The sequence below is a fragment of the Zerene cesonia genome, chromosome 16, assembly GCF_012273895.1.
Source record: "Zerene cesonia ecotype Mississippi chromosome 16, Zerene_cesonia_1.1, whole genome shotgun sequence".
Classification (NCBI taxonomy): domain Eukaryota; kingdom Metazoa; phylum Arthropoda; class Insecta; order Lepidoptera; family Pieridae; genus Zerene; species Zerene cesonia.
Window position 1 is genome coordinate 5945662 of NC_052117.1, and position 24752 is coordinate 5970413.

Genomic DNA, 24752 nt, shown 5'->3' on the forward strand with positions numbered 1-24752 from the left:
AGTTGTAATTTAATAACGAACATTACCTATTGCGCGCTTAAAACATTTGTAGTGACAGTAATTGAATAACGTGGAATTGAGTTTAATGATTAGTAAGTAACAGAAATAATGAGGTTACTTTATAACCCGGTAGGTTCTTACCAAAGTCATGCCTTACACGTTCGAGGTTCTCATCGCGCCTCATGATCAAATACTTTCTATTTTTTATTTAAGAATTTCTTTTAATAAACTTAACTATATTTTATTTTCTCAAGAGCTTAACGGTTATTTACAAGCTATGTTTACAAGATACTAAACCACAAACAAACTTTGTTAAAATGTATCTCAGTTTGGAACGGATTTAATGGTACTTACACTTGAAGATAGAAGGATGTACGGGGTTACATATTTTGTTTTCCGAAATTCCCAAGGGATCAAGATTTGCCCGGGAAAACGCGTCACACGTGTTGTTAGACTATTTGCACAGTTATTTTATAATTATGTAAATAAATATGGTAATATGATAATTGAACTTCCTGTGTTTGATTTTATTACATTAGATTTATTTTAGAAATTTAGACATTACAGACTTTTAACGGATTTTAAACGCGATTTATTCATTATAGTGTTTTGTTTATATGCATATGACCGCACCCGATGTTTCGAACAGCGAGTGCGGTCACGGGGATACACCACCCGTGTCTCACACCTCTTAAATTGTAATATTAATTTATTACAATACCAGACAAGACTCAATAGAGCTCAAAGCATAACGTTCAAATAACTCGAATCCTGACATGTTCAGAAACCTTTGAATGTACAGCTCAGCTTAAGTTGGTTTTAGCGTACAGGCTTAATGTAAAGGCCTTTTGTGACTCAATGCCTTGTTCCCAGTATCGATTATATAGTATACTCCAATAGTTTCATCAAAGTAACAACAATGTATAGAATGGGATGTATAACACCTTTATAATTAGTTGATTCTGATATGGGCATAGGATTTGGGATAAGCATCCTACAGATCCCACAGGACCTGGCATATTAGACACATTTTGACAAACATTTTCATACATTGTTTGTTGTTTAAACGGATTGGTAAGCGAAAGAAAACTTATCAAGAAGACCAGCTGTGAAATTGGCCCTATGCATGTTTATCGATTCCATTACAAACGAAAAATATAAATCAATTGTTTCCTGTGTTATTTATTAGTCTACATCATAATTCCTATAAGAATATAAATACCCTTGCAATTAGGCGATTGTTTTCCAAATTAATTTGGAAAATTTTGATAATTTGATTTTCTAAACAAAGAGAACCCTTAAGTTTGAGATTGCTTTTAAAATAAACAATAACATATTTTTGAAACTGGAATGTTTGAAAAATAATTATTTTTAAGCAAGAGGTCGTCGACTTCAACGAAATAATAGTGGAAAACAACTTTTGTGTTATTTTTAAAATCAATAGGAAGTAATGCTAACAACCCATGAAAATAAACTACGATTATTTTAATTAAAATACATAACGATAACCAACTTTGGTTAAAAGCTTTGTTTTTAGAAAAACATTTTTCTGAAAGTACCTAAACAACTTCTTGTATCATAGAAATTATAACCATTGGATCTTGAGAACATTTTCTGTATGGCAAAAAATGTGAGCTTTTTTGCCTCAACTATACCACCAGTAATATAATACTATCCTAATAACTATAATAAATACTGTTTGATACTAAGATACTACCATCACTGTTTATATTTTTATTGTTCCTAAAACATCCTGAAATAAAACATAGAAAACCTTAATATACAGTTTAACACGTATATTAAGATTATTAAGGTTTTTTTTTATATTTAGCTATACTTCTCTATTGGTAAATATTATCCAAAAATCCCTACTAATAGCACAAATGCGAAATTAACTCAGACTGTCCCTTCATCACGTCTAAACCACTGGACAATGTGAATGAAATTTGGTACAGAGATAGTATGATTGAATGGGCATAGAATAGTTTGACTACATGGGCGAAGCCGCGAGCGGAAAGCAACTGATTTATAACCTCACTCACTTCAATAGATCTAATTGTAATAAATTAAATTCAACCAATTGGAAAGCTTTCACTGCTTTGATCTAAATTGCGGTTAAATAATATATGAATGAATGAATTTATCAAGGTTACGCAACGTTACGGTTAAAAAAAAGGTATCAAACCAAATCGATGATCTGCTTTTTCTGGGAAACATTTCTTAGAAACAAATGTTAAATAAAATGTTGATAAAAAGTTATTAGAATGGAAGAAATATAATTCCTTAAATGATTTCAACGTTTCTTTATTACATAATATAACGTTATTATTATAAAACAATAAACGTACATTTGCGAAGCAATTGCTGTGTAAAATACGTATTAGGAGGTACTAAGAGTCAAATTGAACACTACTCCATTTGCATCGTTGTTTAAAACATATTTAACAGTTTTTTTACAAAATAACGAACATCATATTATTTTTAAGTGCGCTTGCTTGTGGAACCTTATTAATCAAATTAGTATTTAAAGAAATCACTAGTTACTATTACTATGGGCAAATTATCCAATGTAGGTCAATATTTGACAGTTTCTTAAGTTTAGTTTGCCATATTTAAATATAATTGTCTCACATCTAACTGTCTACAAAAATAGAATGAACGTTTCGCTCATCAAGACTCCAAAATGAGTTCAATAACTTTAAATTAATTATAATAAATGAATCATCCATGTGATTCTAATGAACATTAAAGAGTCACCAAACACTCCTACGAGTATAATATCACGAGTCAAAATTATTATTCTAATCACGGAACGGTTATTTTACGGTCTTTATATTATGTTGGTGGCATAGTTTAAGAGCAATCAAAATAAGTATCTTTAAATCATTTTATATTATACTGGACTGCAATAAATAGAACATATATAAAAGCGCAATACATGTTGGTCCATTACGATTATTGATTAAATTCTACGTGATACAATTCATTTGTTTGAAACGGTTTAATTAAGAAATCACTTAATTAGTTTCACGTATTTCCATGGAATATTTATATTTAAATACGACACATTTGTAGTATTTTAGTCAACTTAACTTTTACTCAAACGGTAACCTAATATTACAATAGATTGTTTGGAAGAATTTACCCCTAAAACAATACAAAAAAACTGTGGAGTAATCTCTTATACTACTTCGTCCTGCACGTGCATTGCGTTCACTGTAACTGTCTTGAACACAGCGAGCTTATTTTTATACCTTTTATTGTCTTATCGGTTGAGCTCCGTGTGAGATCCACGATCCACTCCCGTTTTTATTGTACCCAACTGAATTAAATCGCCATATGTTTGCTTAATGCACCCAATATTTATATTTAAATGAGTAGTTGTTTAAGAAACGTTAAACAATATTTATAGCGTTATTAGGTGGATGTTTACGTTAAGTGTTATTTTATAACAGGTATCTTGTGTCTGAGTTTTATGTGTCTTCTGAAATAGTCTATTTATAAAGTGTATTTAGCGGTTAATACAGAGTGGCGCTGGCTGAATGCTTTTAGTTTCGGTGACTTTCAGTATAAGTAAGCAGTCAACCACACTGCATTAATCGGTAAAGAAAATATCGAGTGTTTGCAAATGACGGTTCTACGACAAACAAACAAACAAACAAAAACACTTTATTGTGCACCAATGATAACATAAAGTAACAAAGAATATGTATATACACTAAAACATGAACATTTACGAGCACAACAGGCGGTCTTATCGCTAAGGCAGCGATCTCATCCAGACAACCTGGTGGTCAAGGAGAGGCTGTGGAAAATATAAGTATGGGGAATAGGTGCGATTACATTTTAAATACATATATACAATACATATACATAAAACATACAAAAATAGAAGGACATATTATATATAATAATAGAAATACATTCATATTTACATACCTACATACATAAATTACACATATGCCAAAATAATAAAAAAAAAAACAATAAAAATAAACAAAAAGGACTTATTTACTAGTTTTAAAGGCACATACGGAGACTTTATTTACTACGACTTTATAAAATAAATGACAATCCATACACTTCATGTACATATTTGACGCTAAAATATTTTGTATAACTCATTATTGTAAATTACTGAATATGGTGAGAGGTCACTTGCTTGTGGCGTTAGCACTTTCTCTTCTCAAGGGTAAGATTGTTAGACGCAACTTCGCAAAACTCACTTGTGACACATTCAGAAATGAAACCATAATACCCAAACTCTGTTGTAATTTCGTAAGTTTACTTCGTAAATGTCGGGGCTTGGACACAAATTAGATGTACTTACAGAAAAGGCATTTATTTGTGTAACTATTTGTATGGAACAAATTATAAAAAAACAAAACCATTGAGATACGAGAGAGTACGATGGAGGACATTTCTATCAGTAATTAATTATTACGACTTTTAAGAATTGACCAAAATCATATTTAAATAGGGAAGAATAATATGCATACATTAACACATGAAATACGTGAGTCGTCCAAAAAAATTATGCAGGGTTCAACTCACACATTTTCCCAGGGGTTGATAAGACCTCGATAGAAATACAAATAAAAATGTTTCTCAAATTTGAACTCGTTTGAATAAAACAAGCAAATTTTATTGAACAAGAAAAGCTTTTTAATCGGTCAACCGAAAACATTTCCCTACTATTGTTTAGGCTGTATACAATAAAAACAAAGCTTTCCATTCATTTCTGCGAATAGAACAATCTCGACAATGCAAATAAATAAATACGCTTTGTTAGAACAGGTGATCTGGCATATATTATGTTCCGATTCGACAAGGTCCTGAAGCTAAATCAGGGTCAAGCTGAGGGTCGCTGGAATTTAGGTTAACGTTAAAGGTTAAGAATTTCTTTATAATACGGCACCATAAATATCCAGCAGCTTATTTCAGGATGCTGGAATATTGTCTTTCGAAATGAACTTCATATTTTTTGGAGTAAGCAATATTCACAAAATATTAGATTACACAGGTTGTTCGGAGGATTCTATTTATAGGCACTTAATAATATTAGTAATTTTCCTTTTCCTTTTTTATGAATTCTGTCTGATTAATCTGAATATTTACGGAAGACCCATGAACTCTGATAGCTTCAAAATTATACCAAAAGAATGGTACCAAATCTTTTCGTAATTAAATTTTGTTACATATCAGTTACACTTATCTCGAAATTCCTAATTATATTTTCCATCATTACCATTAATAAGATCGTTTTTTTAACGATAATTTTTTAAAAGATGACGTCATGATCTATTTGAATTAATAATTTCTTGACATTGCGTAATACTTAAATGAAAAGTGAAAGAAAACCAAATGTGGCTACAAATTACATACAACAAGCAAACTCATTTACCTATAAATCAGTGTCTTGAAAAGTAAATCAGTTTTAGTTTACTCGAAAAGTCATTACGTCCTTCGGATTAATGCAATTATATCAACATTTCCTAGAACCATGGCGCAGAAAGGAATACTCGAGCTCATGAAATTGAGCCCCAGGGAATTGCGGAGTAATTTTAATCGCATCGACGTTAATGAACATTCATTCGCAAAGATTTCTCACCATGAAACAACACGAAATTACTCTGTATTGACCTTTGATTTATTTGCATAACGGCTTTGTATATAGCGTATAATATTATACCGATATTTCGGATTACCTTACCCTTTTGCTCATCTGAGTGAAAGGGTAGTAATCAAGAATATACGTAGATATATATAAGAATATACGTAGGTAACTACCGGGATAAAGAGGAAAATATTGTACTATCGTTTCCTGCTGTTGTCTTTAAAAGCAAATCAACTCGTGCAGTTACGTTTATATTTGCCCAGGACTCTGGCAGGGTTGTCCACAAGTAAACTAAAACAATTAGTTTTTTTCGCAAAAGTAGGATATACATTACTTAATCCTACTAATATCACAAATGCGAAAGTTTGTAAGGATGTGTGTATGTTTGTTACTCTTTCTCGCAAAAACAACTGAACCGATTGCAATGAAATTTGGAACGTTGACAGCGGGACAATTGGAATAACATATCTTACCACTTTCTTTCCCGATATTCCTACGGGATATGGACTAAAGCGGGTGAAACTGCGGAGTGCAGATAGTTATTTAATAATTAAGATAACGAACGACTAGCTTTGAGATAAGAGAAATAGATATATAGTCTGGGGGCTTCACCCGCATAGTTCCCGTTTCGCTAGGATTTACGAATTAAGGTCTACCCTACGTCCTTTCTCGGACTATCTTCATAAAATACATCCAAATCGGTCCAGTGGTTAAGACGAGAAAAAGAGAAAGACAGAGTTATTTTTGCATTTATGATATTGAAAGGCGTTAAAAAGCGCAAAAGTTTATTTTTGTCAAGAATTGAACCACATAAAACATGTGTACCGCTTAAGATTTATTTTAAAGATGCTTTAATGGGGAAAACGTTATATTTATTGATTTATTGTATTCATTTTGGTATTGAAAACAATAATGGCTTTACAGAGATACTTAAGTAAACAGTAGTAATCCATTTACAACAATGAGATAAAATTCTAAAAATCATTTGAAATAAATATGTTTTCATTTGATTACCGACATTTATAAGTAAATTGTTAACTTGCACAAACATTCATCGTGAATTTCTTCTATGATTTATATTAATATCATATACTTATACCTATAATCTTTTGAAAATGTATATTATATATAAAAAACAAACTAATTTATTATCAGAATAAGTACATAATAAACTTCCATTTTTATTAGCAGCATGGCCTAGCGTCCTAAAAACCTTTTAATTGCACATAAACATGTAATATAATCCCTCCTAATGGTGTTCAATGGTTTATTTGAATAAATACATTTCTTTTTAACATTATATACTGTACATTATAAGTAATATTTAACTGAATATACATTGCAACTAAATTCGTATCAACACAACACGTTTTTTCTCAAGGGATCTTAATAACTTTTGAAATGTAATGTGTCAAAGATTCTGTTAATATAATGTTTTCTGGGTACTTCTTTCTTCTTCTTTTTTCTATTTATGATGATTTAATGCGTAACATATTAATATTTTTTGTTTCAATTAAAACAAATTCTAAAATTGCAATATATCCATACTCAAGACAAAACGCGATCCAAAAGCATGTCTACATTGCCTGTCTTGTTATCCCTTAGTAAAATTGAGTAAGATATTTCTCCGTATAAAATCGAGCACATAAACACTATTTCAAGATTTGTGTGACAAGGGCACCGTAACGCGGTCGTGTGATAAATAAGAAAACCACTTACTATCCGTATATCGGTATTGTACCCTTAATACCTCTAGCTGAATACTAAAGCATAATTTCGTGAACCTACATCATTATTGTTTACTAATTTGACTGTAGATTTAAACTTTACTTCGGATTTTCAGAAGTTTTCTACACAGCGTTTATCTGAAAGCCTAAATCCATTTTCATAATAACTACGCTAAGGTCGCACCCTAAAAGGTTAGTTAGGTTATATAATGTGGTTCGAAAACATTATGCAATTTAAACGATTATGTTTTATAATTGTATAACTTGTTGCTCGCAACTTCATCTGCGTGTTCAAATAAATTTTCGTGGAACAAAATTTCATCTTCTTTTTTATCTTTTTGGGGGGTAGAATTTAACTCAATCCTTTCTTAACGGATACCTACATCACAGTAGCTATCCGCATGCCAAAATCAGTTCGATTGAATCAGTAATTATTGAAATCGTTTAGAGAACTTTTGAAAGCGTTTTTAATTTGCGTTTTGCGTTTGCGTTGGTTTATTAAAATCGAGATATGCCGAGTTTTATAATTAAATTTTGGCCTGGCAGGTTGCCGATGTGACATTATCTAACACACAATATAAAGGGACATAGAACTTCGCTATCTAATTTTACTTACTATGCCCCCTTTTCACAGATCTCGTACATGATGTTATATACTTTGGTGCTCCACTTACTTGGTGAGATAGGCGCGTTTTAACAAACATTTTAAAGTATAGAAATCCCAGGCCATTAAAGTTTTTCCTGGTCTGGTCTGCAAAGCATGGTCTACGTTAAAGATGTCATAAGTGTTTATTCACATTCACTTTAAAGAGATTCTCATTTTATTTTTCTCCGAATACTGTTCCACTCCACACTGCTGAAAGCAAATATATATATATATATAATATAAATGAAATATTCTGATAGTATACTCTTATCCTATACAATTCAACACCATCTATTGGATACATAATGATTAGCAGTGGTCTCCAAAGGATAGCTTGCATACGTAAAATTAATTCCCAATGAGATTTGGGCTGATTGCGAGACCAAACATTGTATTACGTAATCTGATTAGGCAATTAGTTATATTTGCTTTGAGCAATATAGCATCTTCATTAGAATGTTTCCTATAATGTTTTTGTTATGTAAAAATCAAACTAATTCCCAAAAATTCGAGATTTTCCCTACACGTTCTAATTTTCGTTAGTTTTCCAAATAAAAACTATATGTATATTCTTCTCGGACTCCGAACCATCTCTGTACTGAGTTTTGTCCAAATAAATAAATATATAAATAAATAAAAACATTTATTGATAACAAGCCACACAGAAAAAATCGTTTTGTTACTTTAATGTCTTACATTAATAGTATTAGTAGAGATTATTGGATCCTCCATACAAAAATTATTTTTATTGCTAAATAGTTTAAATTTAAAGGACTAAGATAGCAAGCATTCAAACACTATTATATACTTATTATGCTCGTATAAGGTACACATAACATGCGAGTGTTGTACCGCCCAGACTACCCACGTAAAATTTTAAATATTACAGTACGTGACTCGAGCTACAAAATTTAAAAATATTCCTTATTCCCGCCAGCTATGCACTAAATTATTTTGCTGTGACTTTAAGTAAATGTTTACCAAATTGTTTATACTACCTATTTTATAAGTAGAACCTGACTGCTTTGCTTTTATTCTTTTAAAAAACTACATGATTTTCAGGACTTGGAAGGGACAAAATTTTGATATGCATAAATGTTTTGTTGGTTTTTAAATACATGTCAATAAAAAAACAAAACATTCCATTATAAATAATCCACCCTTTGTGAATTGTGTCATTATAACCTCAAGAACTGTTAAAACATATACAGCAAAGCAGATTAAATATAAGCAGATTATACGAATATGAACGAAAATTATACAGTGGTATTAAATTTCAACGAAATGCAAATAGGCTTGAAGTTATTTGCATCAACGTAAATCAAATTCGTGTGAAAGGCACATTTAATCTATACTCAATTCTCTATACTAAGTAATAAGTTGAAGAGTTAGTTTGTTTTTTGAACGCGATAATCTCAGGAACTACGAGACAAATTTCAAAAATTATTTCACCCGTTGAATTAGTACGTGATCCTTGAGTATTGTAGGTTATATATGTACTACAGACGTAGCCGGGGCGGAACGCAAGTAAAATAATACATGCAGAGACTTTTCTATCTCAACATTTTAAATATTCGAAAAAAAGTTAATGTTCCTATGGCTTTCGATCATATTAGACGATATTCATTGAAGACTAGCAAGAGTCATGAATTAAATATATGTATGTGTATAACAATAACGTGCCATTTTATACTGTATTTCATATTTCACACTTCTGCAAATATTCATGGGCGGTGGTGATCGCTTACCGTCAGGCGGACCACCAGCTTAGTTGCCCGCTTATGGCATAAAACACTCGTAAGTTTATTTACGTGACAAAAGTACCCCAGTCCTTCTTCAGGGTTCTATTTGTCTACAGAAATATAAAAATACATTTAAATGTACAGTTGAGATAAAGCAACATTACAAAACGTTAGATTTTTATTTTCCTACAATACTAGTATGGAGTAGATAAGATGACAGGTGAAGAACTCTTCAAACTCGTGAATGTTAGCTTTATAAATATTAATTCACATTGACTAAAATTAGCCAATAGTTATATATGATTAGCGGTCCGGCCCGGCTTGGTACATATATAGCCTATAGCCTTCCTCAATAAATGGGCTATCTAACACTGAAAGAATTTTTCAAGTCGGACCGGTAGTTCTTGAGATAAGTTCGTTCAAACAAACAAACTCTTCAGCTTTATAATATTAGTATAGATTAAATGCAGAACGTATGTGTATAGGTTCACCATTTAATCATGGAGTGTACAGAGCGGTGCATTTGTGATGCTCCTGGGACGGGGCGCCACCGCCCGTGCAGAATGATCTGTTCAACGTGATCAGTGCCCTGTAGAGGGAGCGCATATCCCCATAACCTCCGATATAACACAATTTGTTTTTGTATGTGGAAATTGGAACAATTCGGAGTCCAGTAAACATTTTCAGTTCTGCATGTTTCACCAGTCATGAGGCGTAATACAGCTCAATATTATTAATTATAGGCTTTAATCTCTCGTTATGTAGTGAAACATGACAAGATCGTAATTTATTTTATGAACAATAAGGAATTAAGATTATCATTCCCAAACAAAGCCAAGATATAACTTTTGTTTTGAACTCCTTCCCCAACACAACGCGTTGTTTTCAACATTTCCTTATTATATGGATTAGAAACTTTTCTCCAATCTACAAGATTCTCAATGTCTCACATATTTTGTGAGATTGAAATGAAACAAATTCGCTTTGCTAGAAAAATGGTTGCTACAGGCTGTTATAAGTTCAACAATTGATCGGCACAATTCGCAAAAATAATATAAAACATAGCTACATTCCACAAAACTTTGTAGAATTATAAACATTGTAATAGATCTAAAGTATTCCGATATTAGAACATTATGTACCTGTACTAATAACGGCATATTCACCCCAATTGATTTAATTGGGCTGAATATGCCGTTATTAGTTTCCTAATAATCCTTGAAACTCGTCACTACATTATCGCGGATTCAAATGAGATTTGAGCTTTGTTCTATTTCAAACCATATCCAGATTAAACAGTACCAGATCACAAGTGCACTAAGATGTGACGTTGAGTGGAGAGCACGAAACCAAACGACACATCACAAACAATGTGACCATAGTTCAAACATTTGTTCGTTACAACGCGGTGTGGATGCAATTGACGGCTTTAAAATAGTATTTTTACGCGATAAAGCCAAATAAATACCTTGTCAAAGGAATGAATAAATTATTTCCTTATTTGAATATTCGTTATAATTACTGGTTGATCAAAAATGTATGTACCGGACAAGCAAATTCATATTTTGGTTGAATTAATTAAAGTCTTAAAGTCAATGTTATTGTAGCATTCAGTATATTAATTGCATCGGCGAGATGTTTTAAATGAAATAATATAATAAATAATAAATATACGAGTATACGCATTAATCGAAAAAAGAAGATCGGATTATATTAAGATTTAGAAAAATCGAGGCAAATGCAAATGCTTTTTTACTTACGACAATTTCTATAAAGTATAAAGTTCTGTGTAAAATTGTAAAATTAGATATTATGTAGAATGAGCAATTTTATAGCTTGTACTAAAAATAATAATTATTTTTTTTTTTTTTATGTCATAGCGGGCAACTGAGCTGGTGGTTCGCCTGATGGTAAGCGATCACCACCGCCCATGAACATTCGCAAAGGTAGATAGATCCTCTGCGAATGCGCTGCCCGCTTTTTTGGGGTAAGGGAAAAGGAATGGATTAACGACTGGAAAGAAGGAATGGACTGGTTCGGGTGAGGAAAAGGAAACGGGCCTCCGGCTCCCCCACTCACCGTACGAAACACAGTGGCATGCCACTATTTCACGCCGGTTTTCTGTGGGGGTGTGGTACTTCCCCGGTGCGAGCTGGCCCAATTCGTGCCGAAGCGTGCTCGACTCCCACAACGCTTATTAATTATTAATACGTTTTTGCGAAGTAATATAATAATAACTCATATTTTTCGAATAAAGCAAAACTATCAAACATATTTCATAATCGTTATTGTTGTGGCTGTTTCTACAAACTGTTTCATATTAAAAAGGCAAAAAGTGATTTTCTATTATGAGACAATTTCATAGAACCTCTGAAATGGAGAAGAGTTATGTTATTTTTCTTCATTTAAAGTGATTTCCTTGATTGGGTCTTTTTTTTAAATATAGGAACACAACAGCGCCTCTGCTAGGAACTCATATTCGTAACATCTATCAGTATTTCCGCCATTTTAGACTCCTTCCTTTCCTTCGTGGGTTAAAAAGAGCCTTAATTCTGATCCTCTAGCCGATTCACAGATCATTAAAATTCCAAGGGTAATTTTAATTTTAATTAAAACAAGATACATTTGAACACAGCCGATTGTTTCGCCTATAAACAAGGAAAATTTTATTTGTGGTACAAGGTTTGAAACGAATAGGACATGGATCGGTCTGTTTGCGCGGCTGCCTGTTAAAATTTGAATTATCCTGATAATGTAATATTTATTAAAATGTTAGAATATTTAAATTTTTATACTAACGCCATCTTGTAATGAACAATGAACATAATGCTTACCTAATATAGGTATAAGGTTAGAATGTATACTATGGATTAATATAAAATCGTTTATAAAGAAATTTTATTAGGCTTGTAATATTTTTAAAACAATTATAATAAAGTGTAAGTTTGCAATCCATGTTCTATATTTTATTATATAGTATATTGCGCATATTATTATGCTACGACACGTACAGTGCCCTTTTAAATATAAACCGTTTTCGTATAAACAACAAATTCAAATCTGTGTCATAATAAGTTGCTCTATGTTCTAGATTGGAAAACTTTATCATGCGGCTTTCACAATCATAATATTATAAGCATACCTACCTATATATTTAACATTTTATAGTAGGTATTTAGGAATTTATATTTTCATGGGTTTCCTTCGAAGTAGTAAGTAGCACTATCACACTTCACACTAATATTATTAATATGGAAGTTTGTTTGTTTGGATGTTTGTAAGTCAATCACGCGAAACCACTGAACGGATTTTGATGAAATTTGGTAGACAGACAGCTGACTAGGGTGATAGGATACTTTGTATCCCAATTTTATGCTCTCTTGAGATAAAAGATAAACAGGCAGCCACTAAATCATTTGTAAATACCCTAATTCTGCGCGGTCAAAGCCGCGGTGAAAGTTAGTTGTATATAATTCAAGGAAATTTGCTGCCATCTTAGTCATCTGTGAATTATGCAAGATGCATTAAGTCATTTATAGAACTACAATTGCTTACGCAAAATGCATATTACATTTCGAATGTAATTCTAACAAAAGTAAAGGAATCTTATACCAAGTCATTATTCTAGGTCTACAACCGTAAACGGATCTCTTTGACAAGCATCCGGTAGCGTGGAAATTCATTTACACTAGCATTGGCCGGCCGAGTTGACCGAGGGCCATACGATCGCGCTGTTTGAACAATATTGGATGAACTATTTGTTGAGATGATTGCTTAATACAATATTATGATGGAGTACTTATCACCTATTGTCTCAGCCTAGACTAACTGAGAAAATATGATGCATTGTTTATTTATTTATTTTAATAAACTAAGTACATTAGACGACTGGAGTCTGGACGTATAAATGTAAATTTTTTAAATAAAACGTCCTTATAATGTACATATAAGTTATTTACTACTTTTCATTTCTCAGCAAGGAATATCAAAAACATCACGATTCATTAATTTTCTCGTTTCTTATTAGGTAACAAAAGTGCAAAAATAGAATTTTCGGTCGTGATATTCGTATAATGGGCGTCAAGTGAACAGATTCCTTCTAGGAAAGCACTTTCCATAAACAATAGAAAAGTAAATGTTTACGTTTTTGATATTTCAAAAATACATTTTTCTAGTGTCATCTTTCTAACAGGAAAACACGAATGAACCGAATCGGATTACGCGTTGTTGAGTTACTATAGTGAACAATGTACACATTTGGATTTCTAGACTCATTGCCAAGGGAACTGTGGTGAACATCGAAATAAAACATAGACCACATTACACCCTGCAGTTCCCGATGTTTTTACGATACATCCAAACAGATAACAATATTTTAAGTGTAGATTTATTTCAGTGTAGATTTAGTTTCTGTATCTGTATTATGTACATTTTAATGTATCCACCATCGTTTATGCTTATCTGTAGTAAAATCCACATTATGTAAACCCTAATTGACACATAATTCAAAGAATTAACAACATTTCAAAGGAACCTCGACCGCAATCATGTTTGTAAAACGTGATCTGTCAATGTTTGCCTTCCTTTTCATTTCAAGACCGTATAGATCTACAGATATTAAATAACCAATTTAATATATCAAAACCAATGCTCCATCTTTCTTAAAATACAATTAAATTTTTCTAAAAAGAAAAGTGATTGCTAGTTAGTACGCTAAGATTTTATTTCATATTTTCTTCAATTAAAGCAGTAATTGAATCCTTTCAATTTCCATTTATTGACCGATGAGATGTGTGCTTCAGGTCCATTTTGATTTCGCTTCTGATTGTGATCGATGTACACAATATCACTGCAAATATACTTTAAATTAGTCTAGTATTTAATAATATCCTTCGCAGAAAGTATACCTTACTTTCAGAGAAGAATATTTTATTTTATATATTTTATTATTGCTTCAGCTCAAAGGATTACGAAACTCTCCTTCAAGAGATATAATTTAAAACGTCTTTTTCAAATCTGTTGAAATGTCTCCTACATATAACGCTGGATTGGGAAAAATCAAATCTCAAAATAAACAACTGTTCTACCATCGATAGATCAATAACTTATACATTGATTTTGATTAAATACAGATTGGTTTAACAGAATACCTGCTCTCCTCAGAAGACGACTTATTATAAAGCGGCCATCGACCTTTGCACCACTAAACCAGCAGCTGTCAATCTCAGTCGAATTCGCTGAGGCAGAAGCAAAAGTTGGAGTTTTTCATTTCCAATTTGCCCCTGAATCGCTCAGACGTCGTCAACATTCAAATTAATCGTATTACTTGCGAGAATCGAACTTCCCAAGTCTTGTGACGAGTAAATATTAGATTTGATCGTACGTATTGAAATCCTGAAAAGGCGCTGATTACTGAGTTTTCTCAAAGTTTAAGTTACTAATCTCACTCGCTTGTTAAAGAGAGAAGTTTCGTGTATTTCGCTATGGGTCTAGAGGTTAAAAGAATAGGCGCTCCCATTTTGGTTCACTTCATTATTGTAAAATAAATTCTTACTAATATTATTAATGCGAAAGTAACTGTCTACCTGTTTTATTTCTTCTTTACGCCTAAATCACTGAACCGATTTGGATAACCGGTACTCTCTTTCCGCGGACGGCAAACTAGTAGATGTTCTAAGTATCTACTTAGTACATCTACTAGCTTTCGACTAGTAAAAGCGATTTATTACAATCCATATTTAAAAAATACCTGTGACTCTCCTTTGTAACTTCATTTATTTGCAGTAGTAAAGTAACTCGTAAAACATTATCTTCGAATACAATTACATTCTTAAGTGCCCAACATTTTGTTCAGCAAAATGAATCCGATCCGCCTTTTGAGTATAAAATCTTTGCTGAAATCGCGGAATTGCCTAAATTATACAGAACAACTAAAATCAAAAAGACAATAAGCCCTTCTGGAAACTCCAGACGGTAAGTAGTTAGAAAGCCAAAAGTCAACAAATTTGACTTAAGTCTGCCGTCGATTATAACCTAGCTTTCCAGCATAATGTTTACAAAATATTAAAAATTCTGTTTATGTGATCGCTTGTACACCTGTCTTAAGAGTTCCGGTTTTATAATTAGATTACGTACTCTTTGTTATCCATTGTGGGTTATTTTTAGAAGTGACTGGAAATGTTGGGTTTCACTGAGCCACGACCGATACTCTTACAAGAGTATCTAGTTTAAAAGAATTGTAATAAAGCTCTAACTTTAACTTGAGTCTATATTATATCCCGTCAAGAATGCTCTAATGTCTATATTGTTTGGATTTGCGTGATGTACCTTCACCTAAGTCGCTCAATTAAAAAAAAGTGCAGGTAATAAACATATTTCAGACTATCATTCATATGCATTATTACATTAATATTTGTACAAAAGTAAGGGTTAATTAAAATTCATTTATCCACACTTTTAATTTTACACATGGGCGTGCAGGTTATAACAAAATCATAGTAAAATTATTGTAGCGGTTTAAATTAAAGTACGGTATACTTGTCTGTCATAGTTCATTATAAAACGAGCTTCGCAAGGAACATCTTTATAGCGTTTGAAGCAAACTGGGTCAATTGTTTGGTCATCTTCTGAGAATTATGTCTCGCCCGTTAGTGACTATACTTATGGCCATATTGTTTATGTGATTGACATAACGCTTTAATTAGATATCCTTTGAAATAATAATTATTGCAGTGTATTTTAGTAGCGTGCTACGAGTGTTATGATAGTTATCATAATATTTAGTAGCTCGTAAGCGTAGGAAGATTTCGAAATGAATAGAAGGTAACAGTGACAGAAATCGTATATAGTAGTTACGCTTGGGATTTGATTCACAGAAGTTTATAGAACGAAATGTAACAACATATTGTGTTCAAATAAATAGTTCGTTGAATAAATTCTAGCCCATTTCCCTACCACCCCTGCTTTATACCTATTATTTCATAACAAGATTTTATAATATCCTCACGCTATGTTCATTTGAAATTTATCTTATTGAGGTATTAGAGAAATGCTTGGATGCTAACAAATATTCGAAATGTAATCAATAACCCTTCAATGTTTTTGTCTACGGTATAATTTCTGATACTTTGTTGACTTACACGAGTTTCTTATCGGATGAATGGACAACGTGGTTTTGTGGTTGGTTATACGTTATTTGTTTAACAGTTTATCGCCATGATAGGATTAGGATAAACTAATAAATTAGGCAAATAGCAGTATGACACAGTAGCAGAATGACATAAGCAATCTGAACGCATCATGATTATGAGCATGCTGACAAAAAATCATTTTAGTATATAACCGGATCCAATCACATCCAAAAAGGCATCCTTTCAGTCATGATTTTATACGGGAAAATAAAACTAATTAGCTGCTCGGCGGATTTTTCCGCAAACGGTTTGGCAGGTAGCTAATACAATTTATCCGTATCTACGATTAATTAAAAAAAATGTGGTTTGGAAAGCTTGCGTTTGTTCACTTTTTTTTTTTCTCTACTCTCAAAACGCACCTAGCTATAAAGCCAAAGCATTCAGACTCGTCCACGGTTGGGTCAGAGCAATAAAATGGCAAAAATAACGGTTCTTGTATGGAAGCCGCCAGAAATATTAATTTTATTTTGTTTTGGGATTTGGTGTTATACCGGCCACAGAAATGCTAATCCACTTTGTCTGTCTAGCTACCACGTTCATGAGATGCAACCTGGGCCAGCCGGACGTTTGTCCACGACAGACATACAGGTAAGAGAGGTTTTGATAAAAGGTTTCCGTTTGTACGGAACCCTCTTAGTACAGATAATAATAAACCATATAACAAATAAGAATAAACCAGTTTTTTTTAATATAAATTTTATAAATTTAGTAATTCTGCAGGAATTTGAAAATAAAATAATATATATGCGCTATGTTGAATAAACATAATATTCATCTAACCGAGAAGGATGCAAAAACATCTACTCTTAAAGAATATGTGAGAACTCCTTTTTCTATTAAATAAACAATTTTATTTTATTTTAAGCTCTCAGTATCTACTAGGAACTTTTAAAAAATATTCTGCTGTAGAAATGGTAAATACAGTATTTTTAGTCTTGATTTTATGTGAGTATTATACGTTTAGAAATTAATTATTTTTAACGGATTTATTTTACCTCTGTTTTTATTTTGCACCCTGTGAGTATGTGTTTTTTTTCTGTTTAATCTATGTTATAATATCAAATCAGCAGCAAAAAAAGTTCCAACTACATCTGATTACTTGACAGAGATCACGAGTAAATTATTATATATGGTTTAAAAATTATAGCAATAATAATAGTCAATAGATTAAGTATCTATGCTAGATGAATCTCCCATTATGGTAAATTTTCATTTTCATTTTCATTTTAAAGTTTTAAACCGTTTACAAGTCTATCACAAAATCTATGCTATTTTGCATAAATTACGCTTTACATATTAATTTACAATTGTACAAATGAAGTAGTATTTGACTATTAACCTATATATTAATAGCATTTCCTACTTTCTTTAAAATAAACTCCCAGGTTCTCAGTTATAAATCAAAATGCAGTTCTGTAAAAAGACAAGTAGGTAATATGGAATATGTACAAACTACAAAGTGCCTTTTTACGATCTATTGTATATCACAGAATGAAGTCTTTATATCGTCAGTCATAAAACAGCGGATATATCATACCATGGATATATGCCACATGGACATGGGTACTTTTAAAGACAATCGTAATCTACCCATGCCCAAAACATAACCGGGAAGATCGTGATAAATTATTTAACAATAAAAGGTAGGAAAGTAAAACTATTTTGTCAAATAACAAACGTTACATGTCTGTACGTAACGTTATTTTTGTTAACTATGTACTGTGTGCCCCTCATAAATGATTATATAAACCTGTATCTCTTTTACTTTTCTCAAAAATATTAAGTAAACAATAAATAAACAAAGCAGTGACATATTTAAACATTGGATATTATTTAAGAAGTTGTACGTAAAATAATATTTATTATAAATATGTATTATAGTATTAGATCCTCTACAAAAAATCGTAACAGAAAACTTAAACATGTATACGAGTAGTAGATACGAATGTATCCAAATATTTCCTTTTCATCAATTTCCTATCTACTGATAGTATTCAACTATGGTCACAGCTAGGTGATGAATGTTATGTGTCTAATTTCCATGACTTTGCATACATACAAGTTTGATCTAAGAAAACAAACGTCTAATTATAGTCGAGATCGTAACACGAAGCGAAGCTGGTTGTTGTTGCTCGTGTAAGAATAGTTACAATAAGAAAACAAGCCAATATTACTTACAGTTGTTGAGGAAGTGTTCAATGTATTTTCGAATCGATCGTCTTGACTTCGATATTGATTTGGTTTTCCGCCGTTGCACTCGGGAAGTGAGCGATCAAAGCAATATAATGCAAAAACGATCGAATTTCAACTGTTTCTAAACATCCATAACTAGTTAATAGTTCACTTCAATCAAAGTTTCACGAGTGGGAAAACGTGAGCCAAAATTGGAAATACCACAGAAATTAGAGCGATTGAAATGGCGCTTAAAATCCTAAAACTTGTTTTACCTTAACACTGAACACTTAAATTTCTACCTACTACAGTGATATTGAATATTTTTTCTTAAACCTCTTTAATTACTAAGCACAAAGCATAGTAATCGCACGGAGTTCAGTAAAACTTTGTGAAGTTCTCGATGTTATTTACGCGGCGCTACTAAAGAGAGCTGTTTCACAAACACATCTACTGACGACGACGGCCGATCGCCGACTGGCGGGCTGTATTCAAGCACTGAAAACGAAATCACCGCTCAGCCTCCAAGTTCTTCAGCGAGAGGTCATCAAACTTTTGAGGGATGAAGGCCTAAAAACAAGCTTTCCCACGCTTTAATTACACGAATTTATTTTTGTGTTGAACTCAATTTTCTTTTTTTACATATTAGTTACATAGGATAGATAGCATTAAAATGGTTTTGTTTAATAACCTACACTAGTGATTGTTTATTATCCACTATCCACTATTCTACTTACTATTTTTGATAATTTGATAATGATATACTAGAAATTATCTTGTATACAGAGTACGTAATTAATAGAATTATGTATATATATTATTATAATTATAAATATATATTATTATAATTGAAATGTAGAATATGTAGATATAAGCACAGTATTATATTTAGTACTCTCTAACAATTAACAATCTAATATTGTTTCGAACTATTTGTATTATAGGTTTATGAACTATAGAAAAATAAACGGCAAAAAGTATTTAAATCATAGTCTTAATCCCTGTAAATCTGGCTTAAATCAATTATCAGTTTGTATTTAATAGCCTCCATCACAAAGACGCCTCGTGGGTGTAACCGCAGAGCAGACTTTCTTGACTCATAATTGACATTTTGAACTATATCACTTATAACATTATTTACGTTATATGAATAAACATGAACCATACAAAAATAATGAGCATTAGAGATGAAATTTACAAAAAAAATTTTTTGAGGAATAAAGGACCTAAGCTGCATGTATTTCCGTAATAATTTCATATGAAGTTGAAATTTTAAGAACTTGTGTCTTTTCGTCTGTATTTTCTCAATTCGATTGCATTTTTTTGTATTTGTTTCCGAACCGATTTCAATGATTCTGTTTTTTTTTAGTAAAAGCCGGTGCCTCCCATGTGGTCCCATATACATTTCTAACAATTTGAAGACGGGATTCATTGAATAAACTTAAGCTCAAATATTTATTTATTCAATTAGACGTCTTCTAGAAGTATTTTGCATTACCAAAAAAAAATATATATCATAACATGTCTAAATATTTACCGATTACCACTGGTTTGGTTCGTAGTTTCGTTAGCTAGACACCCCTAAAAACATTTAAAATGTGACATTTTGTCCTCAACTCTATTCAACAGTCAGTCAGGCTGAAATGCGATTGTGTAAATATTAACAATACAAGTAAGAGGAAATCAAGAAGAGCATGTGCCTCATTAAGGTTTCAAACAATTTTTCTATAACTATATAACCTATTTTTATGCTCCGAAAAAACCGATTGTAACTGAAGTTATTTGTGTCATTAATAAATTACAAGAGCATATCATACATAGTAATATAAGTGCGAAGCTTTCACAAGCATTCTTTTATTATAAGCATTAATTCCAGCTGGTTTATTTCTTATATTCAAGAAATTGTAATGTGAGATTTCTCACGCATCAGGAAACAATATAAGAAGATTCTGTCCTTTCGTTCCGTTCGTATTCCTTCCAAGTAAATCTATAAGTCTAAGTTTGTATAATTTCAGTGTAATATCCACAAAAGAGAAAATTAAGTCATAAATATTGGGTACAATCTAATGCATCGTGGGTAATTTTTTATACTTAACAATTTCCTACCCATCTGAAAATTAAAATTTTCCCGACATTTTTTTTGCATTTCGCAATTTTGCAAACGATTGCATGTATTTTTGCCATGATTGAACCAGGAGCGGTTGGTCAATTTATTACACATTCTTTATCCTCTTTCATTAAAATTCGAAATTTCATTACAGATGACAAAATGCAATCGTGACAAAATACAAATACAAAATTGTTATATAATGCTATACTCTTATGATATGAATTTCCTTCACGTTTTAGCATTTTTTACTATTATCACAGCTATTATTGTCACGCCACGATTTGTTTCATTCGCTCCTATTAGCCCGCTAAACGCAGTCACGTCAACTAGTGCAATTTGTCTCGAATACTTGCGTGAACTAGTGTCATATTTATTGTACATATAATATCAACGCTTAAAAGATTAATGTGATTAAATGTCAAGGTCATCTATTTTATAGTTCATATACTATGAACATCTCAACAATACATTAATTACTGTAATAATGTGATAAATGGCAATATTGACGGATGTCTAACGAAAAGTGGCGACCTGTCAGTCAGAACATTAATACAATTTAACAAATTTAATGCGATCAATCGAATGAGCTACCTAATAATACTCCAATAAATTGAGTTAATTCCGCTATATTAAGTGGCTTATTAATGGACAATACCTATAAAAGATTATACTTGTATATGTGTAGGATTTGCTAGGTTATTTATATCACATTCGATATATTCGTCGTCGTTTATATTATTGCGTTAATATTTCAATCAGCAAAAGGCTGTATAACAGGCAACCATACAAAGCAGGATGTTGTGTACAGATTATAAATTAAGTTTACTCTTCAATCAAATAACAAATTAATATTCAATTGCGAATTTTATTGCGTAGAAAGATTTGAAATGTACTTAACTTCCTTGATGGTTTGTTTAATTATGGTATAATGTGTATTCTGTATGGATATATTCTATTAATTATACAAGGGTCCATTTTGAGGAAATTGTTTAAATTTATTTTCACTTGAGACTCAATATTTGAAACATATATAATATATCCTTTTAAAAAACAAACGAAATAACATTATACGTGCATAAATAATGTTAAAAAAACAATAGCGTTTCACGAACGTAATTCGCAAATCTATGCAAAACCGACGCGACACGTGATGAATGGATAAAACTTATTAATTGTTGCATTTAATATTTAAAAGCTATGTTTTAATGTCTGCGGTTTGTGGGCTGTTCAAACGGAGGTTGAATGCAGAGAAAAGAATATATAATCTGTGTTGGACTGTTTTCTGTTTCTTTAAGAAAGCATACGATACTGATAAATAATGTAGTGACGATCAATCTACTGATTAAAATAAATTTCAAAATTAATTTTGAATAGATCCTATTATTACCCTCATAAACTCACAATCGTTGTCTGTTACGTAAGGTTCTTAGGGACATTACGTTCTCTCTCAATAAGAATTATTCACATTAAAGTTTTTAACTATTTATCTTTGGATATAATTATGCAATCTTAATCATGCACTAATCAATACAATTCTTTCTATATTCTACAACTCAGGAAAGTATTTTGACAAGAACCAAAGATTCAATCAATAAAAACAAACGTAAGTCCTATTTGTTATAATACTTAGCGCGATATTTTGAAGGTCCCTTGAATACACTTTCAGATTTTACGATTTTCCGTGTTTGCAAAGTATGTTTTATGTTCTGACGATATTAACTCTAAGAGAAAATAGTACAGTCAATTCATATTTTTATCAATTTCAATATTTAAATGAAGGGAAAATAAAAATTTTTCTAGAAAAACATAATACATTGCATTTGTAAATAAAATACACGTTTATTGAATTTATCTTTACCATAGACTTTTTTAGATAAATATAATTATTGTCGATCTATTCAAAAGTTTTACAAAGCTAACTGTTGTCATTTCCTTCGCGAATGGCCGAAGAAATTTTAAGTTCCGCTGACGTGACTTGCTTACTCATTTATTGCGAATATTTAATATTCATTTCACGACAGACTTATCACTGTCCATTTGCTATTTTAAATATTCTACCTATATATAAGATTCATTTTTTATGTGATTCTAAGCGTAATGCTCGAGAACGGCTCTACAAATTAGGTTAATTTGGTCACAAAGAAGGTTCTTATGTAGGAAAAGCACCTGCCACGTGTGAAACCGGGACAGACCGCTTGATTTATAGTAAGTTTTGATGCAATGTCACTTGCAAAACTAGCTTCATTTTGAAGATTATCATTATAATTGGTATTTGATTAAAAATCATTAAAGATTTCATTTCTTAACATATGTAATAAATAAAAATAATGTGGTAATTGCTCGTTGTTAGATTTTTTTAGATTTAAATTGATTCTATATATTACGAATTAAATAAATGGTCTTTGTTATTTAAGACTTCAGTGCTACAGACAGCTCTTCTTTAACTGGTTGTTTTTACATCTTATTTTTTAAGCCAAAGCGAAACTGGGGCGGATCGCTAATATATTACAATTTCTACATTAAAGTTTTTTTTGCTCTTTCTATGCTGTTGTTTTAGTTTTAACTTTACGGTGTATATTTTTATTGCTTAATCTCTATATACCCTAGTTCTAAGAGTGGATGTTTGTGTTTTTGTTGAAGCTATATAGTTTCTCTTCGGAATTCTTTATCTTTGGTTATACAACTTTTGTTTCTTTTTGTGTTTTTATTTAAAAAGTTTTCTTTACGTTTACTTCCGCGGGTTAGGAGGGAGAGGTTTAAGTCTTAAAATCGTGATAATAATTCGCAAGGGGAGTCATCAGCATCATGCTTTATCTAAATTGTCCTCAGATAGCTAGGGGTCTCTGTTAATACAACATTTGTACAAAAGTCTTCGTGATTAGTCGTTTTATAAAAAATGTTTGGGTCGGAAGCAAAATTGACGAACAAATCTATACCTCGCTTGTATGCGCAGTAACACTAATATCTTTTACATCTTTGGAATGTGTGTTCTATGTATATATATTATAAATGAGTGTTCGTTTGTTTGTCTTTCTGTATAGTCACAACGGAGCATAAAAATTCTTCTGAACATAAAGTTTCTAGTTTGACTATTGTGGCTGGAGAGAGTTAGGAGGCAAGAGAGTGAACTGCCGGTATCTTTGTAAGCAGCTGTGTTCCTCTGACCACACGGGCGAAGATCAGCTTATCAGCGCTTAACAGCGCTTAACAGCTAGTTTGTTCCCTGTGAACACACTCGTTAAGAGAGCTAAACTCTTAACAATGAGATCTTTCTCACCTGAAACAAAAACACTATAATGACTAATCAGCTATAGGCTAGAGATTATCATGTGGTTGTGGTCGATCTAAGGGTCACTCCGCCCCGTTCACGGACCATCGACCATAACTATGACCACACTTAGTTTTCATTCATTATACATTTCATATGGTACAAGAATGTGTTGACCACACACCGTTGACACTACTGGACACCACACGCTAATACGTGTGGCCCGTATGTAGTGACCTTTAATTCCATTTTCACCCTGTCTCACTTTTATTAGATGAGA

At 31.8% G+C, this 24752-nt stretch overlaps 1 protein-coding gene across 1 annotated transcript in view; it reads right to left on the minus strand.

The window, feature by feature from the left end:
• Positions 1–19557, minus strand: part of LOC119832939 (G-protein coupled receptor moody) — a 62314-nt gene extending 42757 nt beyond the window's left edge. Inside the window, exon 1 of the mRNA XM_038356770.1 lies at positions 19101–19557. The gene's annotated coding sequence lies outside the window, so the exon portion shown is untranslated. The remainder of the gene's footprint in view (positions 1–19100) is intronic.
• Positions 19558–24752: the final 5195 nt, after the last annotated feature.